Consider the following 8555-nt stretch of genomic DNA (forward strand, 5'->3'; position numbering starts at 1 on the left):
CCAAACCTCTTTCCAAACACATTTCTGTTTGGATTAGAAGAATTCCTTAGAAGATTAAATAGGTCACTGATAGACACATGTTTGGAGTAGATTCCTGCTTTAACCCAAGCCTAGTTTAAACACACTTCTTCTTCTTAAAATTTAATTTTCACATCCATGCCTATGGGAATGTCCCAACCCAAAATTCTTGTGCGTCAGCATAAACAGAGAAACAGCAGTGGGTAATACACACCTATATTTGTGCATGACAACAGGAAATACTTCAGGAAGTTCACTAACATTCTACATTGAAAGATATAAGAATTTACTGCTTATCAAGTAAATTTGACTTACGTTTTTCTTTTTGGGTTTTCAGCTTCAAGGTTAGAAACTTCCTATTGAATAAAATATAATAATTAGTCCAAGGAAATAAGGAGATTATTTGGGGAGGTATATTTTATCTTTGTATGCAAGCTACTTATAATTCATTTTGACATTTTCCTCATAAAGGATTTTTTTCTCTCTGTTATTTTGGTAATGTCTTATAGAATCTTGATGTTAGGGTTTTCCCTCCTTTCGTTTGGTCTTTTTAACTTTGGCGGTGTGTGTGTTTGTGTATGTGTGTATTAGCAGTGTAGTGTATACATGTATCATGTATGGTGCATACTTGTGTGCACGTATATGTACAAGAGGGTAGAAGACAATATTGGTTGTCTGCCTCTGTCATTGTTTGCCTCTTTCGCTCTCTGCTTCATTTCCTTGAGGCAGTGTTAAAGAAACTGTTAAAGTTTATTGGTCTGTTGTAACTGTCATCTCTGAGGCTTACTGCTGAATAAGCTCACCCTCTCCAGTTCTTTCTGAACCCTAGCTGGCTAGTTCATTGTTTGGGATTAAAGGTATGTACTAACAGGTTCCAGCCAGAAGGATTAAAGGGTGTGCTAAGGGTGGGGCTGCATTCCAGCTGGATCACACAGACCTAAAAGGTCTTTGCGTAAGTTTAGAGTATCCATGTTGCTGGATTAAAACTCTTCTATAAGACAGGATCTCTCACAGAACTTGACAGTCACTGTTTTTTGTTACACTAGTGGTCAGGAAAACAGCTGGGTGAACTTCCAGCCCCCAGGTCACCCACCCCCACCCTGACCCTCCCCCCCCCACCCGGTACTCCTCCAGTGCTGAGTTGTAAGCATGTGCATCCACACCTATATATGGATTTGGGTTCCCAGGATGCAAATTCAAGTCCTCATGCTTGTACATCTAGCAGTCTTGCTCACTGACTCATCTCCCCAGCCCATGTCCCTGTAACTTGGAGGGACTTAAGACACTCTCTTACTAAGAAGTATACTTCATTTTATAAACTTTCACCCCTTTAAATAAAAAATAGATCTTAAAATGAAAATATGCAATTTAATCCCCAGTAACTCATCCCACAAAGACCCAGGGGGAAATAAGTCTGGCTGAGTATGTCCATTACATTATAACCTATCTTCTGTTGAGAAAGATTCTGAAAGCAGCCTGTCACAGTTCCCTAAGGGTCTTGAAATATGTCTGTGACTCCTCTGACTTCTTCCTCGCAGCAGCTGAAGGTGTGTAAATCCCTCACATTGTAGGACAAAAACACATTTGTTTCCGGCCTTCCAATACCTTAATTTCCCCTCAGGTACCTCTAAGAGCGCTTCTGACTCTCTACCTTTTCAGCCTCTTCTTTTCAAAACCATATGTGATAGAAAACAGATCTTGTCCTAGAAAGGTTTGTCTTTATGTTTGGCCCGATAGGAATTTGCATAGCAAGGAAAATTGGGACCAGTATTCTATGTGGGTATGAGGTGGATGCAAAAGCTGGGAAGATGGCAGAGGAGAAGTTGATTCTGTTACTCAAACGGTTAAGCCTATTAGTCCGTGCACAGTCCAATATGATAAACCTGTGCCCTACAGAGGGACTAGTGAACATTCCCTAACCCTTACAGTGTGTGGATCCAGATGTTACGGTGAAGGACACATTGAACAGAGCCCTACTGAAAGTGTATATGTTGAAACCATCTTAAAACATGAAGAACAGCTTCTTTAACAAGCTGGATTGTGGATCAGACCGACAATAAAGGAAGTGTAGTGCTCATACAGGTGTGGGATAAGGCCAGTGAGATGGTTTATCAGTTTAAAGTAGTTTGCCACGAGGTATAATGACCTGAGTTCTATTCCTGGGGTCCACGTGATGGAAGGACAGAACTGACTTCTTAAGATGTCATATGAATTGTACACAAACACACATACACATAGACACACCCCTCATGCACACATACAAACATTCACTACATGAATATATAAATAAATGCAATAACATTTTTTGATAGATTTGAGAATTACAGATTGAGCACTGGTGTAGGCTTTGATACATTAATGGGTCTTTTGAGTTGATGGCCAAACCAACCATTCCTTGAGTTATCTCTGCCTTCTCATGGGTGTCCTCAAAACAATTGGTATCTAGACTTTTATAAAATTCAATAGGTCTTGATCCAGAAGCAAGTTTTGTGTTTTTAATCCCAATGAGTAGGGATGGAAGTGTAACCACCTTTGTAAGTGAGGAGAGAGCCCAGCCATTGATCTTTGTAGCAATGTTTCCTGTCACATGGATTTGGAGGTTAGCAGGAAAAGGAGCCAATGGAGTCTTCCTATGATCTATACACTCTGAGCCCAATAGACTTTATCAGCCAGCATCGTTATCTTGAACCTTATTCCCATGCTCAGTGCAGTTTAGACAAGTAACAAGAGCAAGCCTAGGTAGAACTCTTGAGACTATAAATCTTGCATTTGTGCACACAGGCTTCCTTCCCTATCTAATGAGGGGAGAAAGAGAAATACAACACAAAAGAGAGATTTTGCAATAAGGAAAACAGGAAACAATAGATACTATTTCTGTTTTCTATCCTTCAAACAGCAGACTTTATCCAACAACTCATATCAATATTTTTATTGCCTTTGCTGTCAAGCAGATTAATTCCAGATGATTCACAAAATTCCCAAGCAACTGAGACTGGTACATTATTCAAACCACCTCTTGTTTCACTTGGGTGAAACTTTTCTTTAATACCCACAGTCAGGTTCTGGATGCTCTTTAAGGTGATTTAAGTCCTTGTGGCTGCTAGTTTTGATGAAAGAGACACAATCACCCTTTGGCTTGAGGCATAGAAATCTTTGTCAAGATTAAAATTATTCGAAAGTACTGGAGAGATTTTGAAAACATACAATGTCACATTCTCTCCAGATTATCCATTTCATTCTGTTTCATGGACATTGAGGTCCTTCAGAGTTTTTCTCAAGGTGAATGAATTTAAGTTTTTAGGGGGTCTTTGGTTAAAGAATTTTCTTATAATGAATCCATTGGAAGGAAAAAAAACATGTAGGTCATGCTTTCATTTAATTTCTCCTAAGATGAAATTTAACGTAGCTCTCTTTAGACAAACTGTATCCCACAACCCACTAGGGTAGGATGAATCAGACAGGTTAAATACAGGTCTGAAGTGTAGTTATTGGGGGGAAAGAGATCACTTATAGCCGGAAACATCTATTTGTTTGGAAGTAGTATGCAACTGGCTTTTGCATGGTTATAGATTTCTACTAAGCTGGTGAAGCGATGTTTAGTACTGCTGTTCCAGATGCAAAGCAGATGTAGAAAATACAAAGTGCATTTGTTTACGACTTTGGCTCACCCAGACAGACTGTCGTCTACCTCGGAGGTCAGATCCTCACGTCTTTATTCCTAGAAGAGGAAACCTAAGAGAAACTGCTATGCACAGGGTCAATTTTGGAGCTATGGCCTTCCTCTTTGCCTCCTCCCCAAGCCAGATGTGCACTATCCATATGTTCATAGACAGGGATGTGTTATGTTCCGAATTTCAAGAGGAAGGTATCATTATAGAAAGTCAGTGAAATAATTCTGACAGGTTCCTTAATTAGACATTTGTTATAAATGTCAGATAGCATCCACGCCCATTACCTGCCATTTCCTTAGTCCCCAAACCATCAGCAATCATTGGATTTGCCTTTAATTCAGTAGGGAAAATAATTTAGTTTTTACTCCTGAAGTTTCCAAGAAAATAAAAAAATAAAAAAATAAAAAAATATACAAGTGATTTAAAATTGGCCAGTAGAGACTACACAGTATGCCCAAATTGAGTAATTTATTGGTGAATGGATGTATACTCCAGGAGAATGGGGTTTTAGATATCTATCACACTAAGATTTATAAAATTATGCATATGATTAAAACAGAGAAAATGCCACTAAAAACATATATTCTCAATATTAATTGTCATCTTTCTGTCCTCACATGACTGTTCCCAGATAACTGTCTAATGGAGTACAGCTTAGTATATGCCTTACATTCTGGGTTTATAAATGTGACTTTCCAATTACGAAGTCAAAAGTTAACATGAAGTGAATATTTCTGCAGTTGCTGCTGCCTGGCTAGTAGAACTACTAATAGTATTTCTGCACCAGAGAAAAATGATTGACAGACTGATAGCACAAATCCCTTGGTGGATTTTTAAGACTGCAAAGCTGATGTGCTCTGACCTTGGCTTGCAAATAAACAAACTAAGGGTCAAAGTAGTGAGGTGACCTGTCAAGACTTTTGCTTTATATTTAATCTTGATCAAATGCTTTGCTTACTGTAAAATATGTTTTTTTAAGAAATCATAAGATTTATTTATCCCTACACTGACATTTCATTAACAAACACTTGTTAATCTCTTACTATGGACTCTACACTGTGTTATAAGGAAGGAACCTCTTATTTTTCAGTCATTGAAAAGTACTTGGCTGACATTCTGGAAGGAAGAGTGATCATCCAGAGAAAAGCTTCCACATGGATTTAATAAAATGTTATGTAGCATGTAATAAATGAAGCCCTCCTACATGAATATGTAGAAGTATAATTGGAGGAAAAAGGAGGATACAATCCAGTAATAATACACCAGAGGAGCTTAGTACCCATCACCCTGGAACTGTTTTAGGAGGAAGAGGAAGATGAGGAGGAGTATCTTTGGAAGGGTCACAGCGTATATTTGTGACAAGAGGAAGGAACACTCTACGTTTTGTTGGTTGCATTACCAGGGACAAAGGTGTTGTAATTTCCATGACCCATATCAGGAAAGAAGTAGAAGAAGAAAGACAAAGGGACCTATCTATTGTATGCAGCATCTCCATATTTCTTTCAGCCTTAACTACTCATATACCAAGGTCCCCAAACACAGTGCTTCCAACACTCATTAAGGTTTTGGAGGCAAGGAAGGATTTCAAGTGGTCTCTCTTAATAATCCAGCCTCATTGGCTGGTGATCCCATGGTCACCTGAGGAGACACTTCCTTCTTTGAAGATTACGGGAGCAAACCTACACAAAAATGGACCAAACATATTATTGATACAAACACAAGTATGTGCTACCAATCACCTTATAGATACAAAGAGAAGAGTGGTTTGTCATATGTATTTTCATCAATATTTCTATTCTAATATTGTGTAAGAATTGAATGCAAATTTATCTACAGGTCTATATAATACTTTCTTTAAAATAATAATATAAGTTCTCTTTTGTTCAATTCATTCTTTTTCAAAAATGGGAACTATTCACTTGTATAACCAAAGTCTTTAATTCAGCCATTCTAAGAATGCTACATGCACAGGCAGTGTTTTTTTTCTAGGTATTTCTTATTATCATATGCTTCAGCAAGGTTCAAATACAGGCTCAAAGGGGACATGAGAGTTAACAAACATCCTCTTCCTTTATTTAACTTTGGTGGTTTGTTTTCTTGTACAGACAGAAGAAACTGGGGCTGTCTGAGTGCCAGACACGCTCTCTCCCAACAGTTACATCGTACCTCTCCCTTTACCTTGCCCATCTCTTAACCTATTCTTCAGAACCTGTAAAACTGACACTTTCACAGTATACCTAAACCCATCAAGGACCTATAAATACATCTACTTATTATCATAACTCTGTTATAAGTATAAGAGAAAGGCATATGTCATTGAATTATAATTGGATGCAAGTATAAAGGAGTCTTAACACTTCTGCCTTACTTATATACCCAACTAAAAGGTCATGAAGCTGTGTCCCAAGTTATGGAATAGGTCAAATGGCAAAGGTTGGTAAGTCTGAACCTATTAGGATAAAACAAGTTGTACGGATACACATGGTTTTGATGTTGTGCTTTCTAATTTCATGATTTGCACATGTGAATACGTATAATTATACTATGCAAGCATGGTTCTAAGTGTTCCCACTCGAGGAATTTGTTGAATCTTTCCGTCAATCCTGTGGGGCTGATACTCTTACTATATACAGTTTGTAGATGTATAAACTGAGACGTGGGGACTCTTCTCTACAGTCACACAGCTCAGGAAGTGTCAAAAGTGTGATTTTTTTTTCTGCCAGCAACCTTCTGAGCTTCTCTGCAGAAACATACGACATGCAGCTGTCATCGAAGATCAAGATTTCACAAATAAGCACTATTGGCCATGAGCAAGATCAGCTCCAAAAATCTGCAAAGGAATGCTCTACCATATGGCACTGCTAAACAAACAGTTCAGAAAGTACACGTTTCTTGCATCACTAATGCTGCTACTTCAGCATTACTTGTATCGCTATAATGATGTTATAAAACGATTAATCATGTTGTGAATACTGCCACCACTGTCATCAGAAATGCCCAATAAAACAGAACATTTAATTTAAAATAAGGGATTAAGGAACCAAAGTACTTAGATAATAGTCTGTTCACTGAAACTCCTTAATCCCAGTATATCACTGTCATAATGATGAGGTTCTCAGGGAAATAGATCCTATTTGCCAAATGGTGAGGCAAGTAAGGACAGAGAACTCGAGCCTCACCCACTTCAGCTACAACTTCTCTGTGGTCTCAGGTGACCAACCATCACATATGTGCCATGCCTGTAAGCATGACACGGAAAACAGCAACAGTTAGCTCGCTCATCCTGATGGAGAAACGAGATGCTCTTGCCAGCCTTCCTAGCTCCTGTCTCAAGGTAACAATTTTATGTAGATCTAATGAATTCTGATTTCTCTACAAGGGTGATCTATAGCATCCACACAGCCCCTCATCTCTGGGCAGATCATATAGCTTGTGGTGCCTGGAAAATGTACAGGGACCATATCTAATCCATCAGAGACAGAGTTTGTAAATTGCATATGAACTTTGCCATCTGTCTGCTGGTGTGCTAAGTGAGCTGTCTGTCAATTCTGAAGTAACAAACTCTTCTCATGGCACTATAAATATCCAGGGTGACAAAACAGGTTACCTAGGGGATGTTTATTTGCATTATAAGATATTAAAAAAAAAACCCAAAAACCTCTCTTCCAGGTTTCTTGATACAGGGAGCTATTAAATAGCCTTAAACATATTGTGATTTATGGGATTATATTTACACAGTGTTTAAAGGGAAAAGAAACTAATACTTATTATATATTTCCTGCTACTTAAATTATCATTTTCCCTAATCCTCACAGGCACAAAGGGAATTAGAGCACGTCAAAGAAGCTGGTGAGAATGTTATTAGAAATAAGAAGAGCAAAATATCAAATGCATTCTTAGCAATGGCAAAGCATCAGAACATGGTCAAACTCTGTTCTGCTACTGACCCAGGCGGGATCTACGGATGCTCTCTAAGCTTCTGTAAAGCCTTCAGATGCAGAATATGGGTGGGAGAGTTGGGAGTCTGAATCCCTTCTCTGTGAAAACAGTCCGAATTGCTCTTCCACCCCGAGTCAGTGGGGATCACAAAAGCTTTTATGAGACCATTAAATTGGGAATGGGCTCTTTTTGCTTTACAGCTTTTTCTTTCAAACATGATTAAAGAGATAACTGTGGCTTTCATTAGTTTCAATTACTAATTGTATCATAAGCCCAGGAAATAAGAAAGGGAAGAGGGCATAATTAACCTTAATCCATTGGTTTCATTTTATTTTAATGTAAGTCTCTATTTACGGGAGGAAACTAATTAAGTCATACAAAAAGTGCTCACATATGAATTGGAGGCAGAGTAGGTGAGTGTGATCACAGATATAATGGGGAAAATTAGACATGAAAGAAAGGGTTGCCTTTTTAAAGGACGTAATCTCTGTTTTATATGTTGGTTTCTTATGAATCATTATACAATCTAGACATCAAGGAGAGGTTTGCACACACTGTTTTGACACCAATTCCTTTTGCTCATTGTTTAATGAAGACCTGGCTGATGGGATGTCATTGTTAATCTCATTTTCTTCCCTTAGTGTCTATGTTATTAATAGCTATGTCAGTGCTGATGCTAATATGGAGACAGAACAAAAACTCCCAACTCGAATAATTTGGGCCAAGCATGAAACGCTGTTAAGTGGATAGAATGCCCCACTTTTTTTCTTTTCATTTTCTTTTCTTTACTTTTTTCTTTTCTTTTTTTTTTTTTTTTTTTTTGGGGGGTTTTTCTGTATGGCCCTGGCTGTCCTGGAACTCACACCGAAGACCAGGCCAGTCTCGAACTCAGAAATCTGCCTGCCTTTGCCTCCCGAATGCTGGGAT

At 38.3% G+C, this 8555-nt stretch overlaps 1 long non-coding RNA gene across 1 annotated transcript in view; it reads left to right on the forward strand.

The window, feature by feature from the left end:
• Window positions 1-6970: 6970 nt before the first annotated feature.
• The window catches only part of LOC110311190, a 36146-nt gene continuing 34561 nt past the window's right edge, over window positions 6971-8555 (forward strand). Inside the window, exons 1-2 of the long non-coding RNA XR_002379934.1 lie at window positions 6971-7023; window positions 7505-7538. This is a non-coding gene — a long non-coding RNA (uncharacterized LOC110311190). The remainder of the gene's footprint in view (window positions 7024-7504; window positions 7539-8555) is intronic.

This window comes from Mus caroli, chromosome 16, assembly GCF_900094665.2.
Source record: "Mus caroli chromosome 16, CAROLI_EIJ_v1.1, whole genome shotgun sequence".
Classification (NCBI taxonomy): Eukaryota; Metazoa; Chordata; class Mammalia; order Rodentia; family Muridae; genus Mus; species Mus caroli.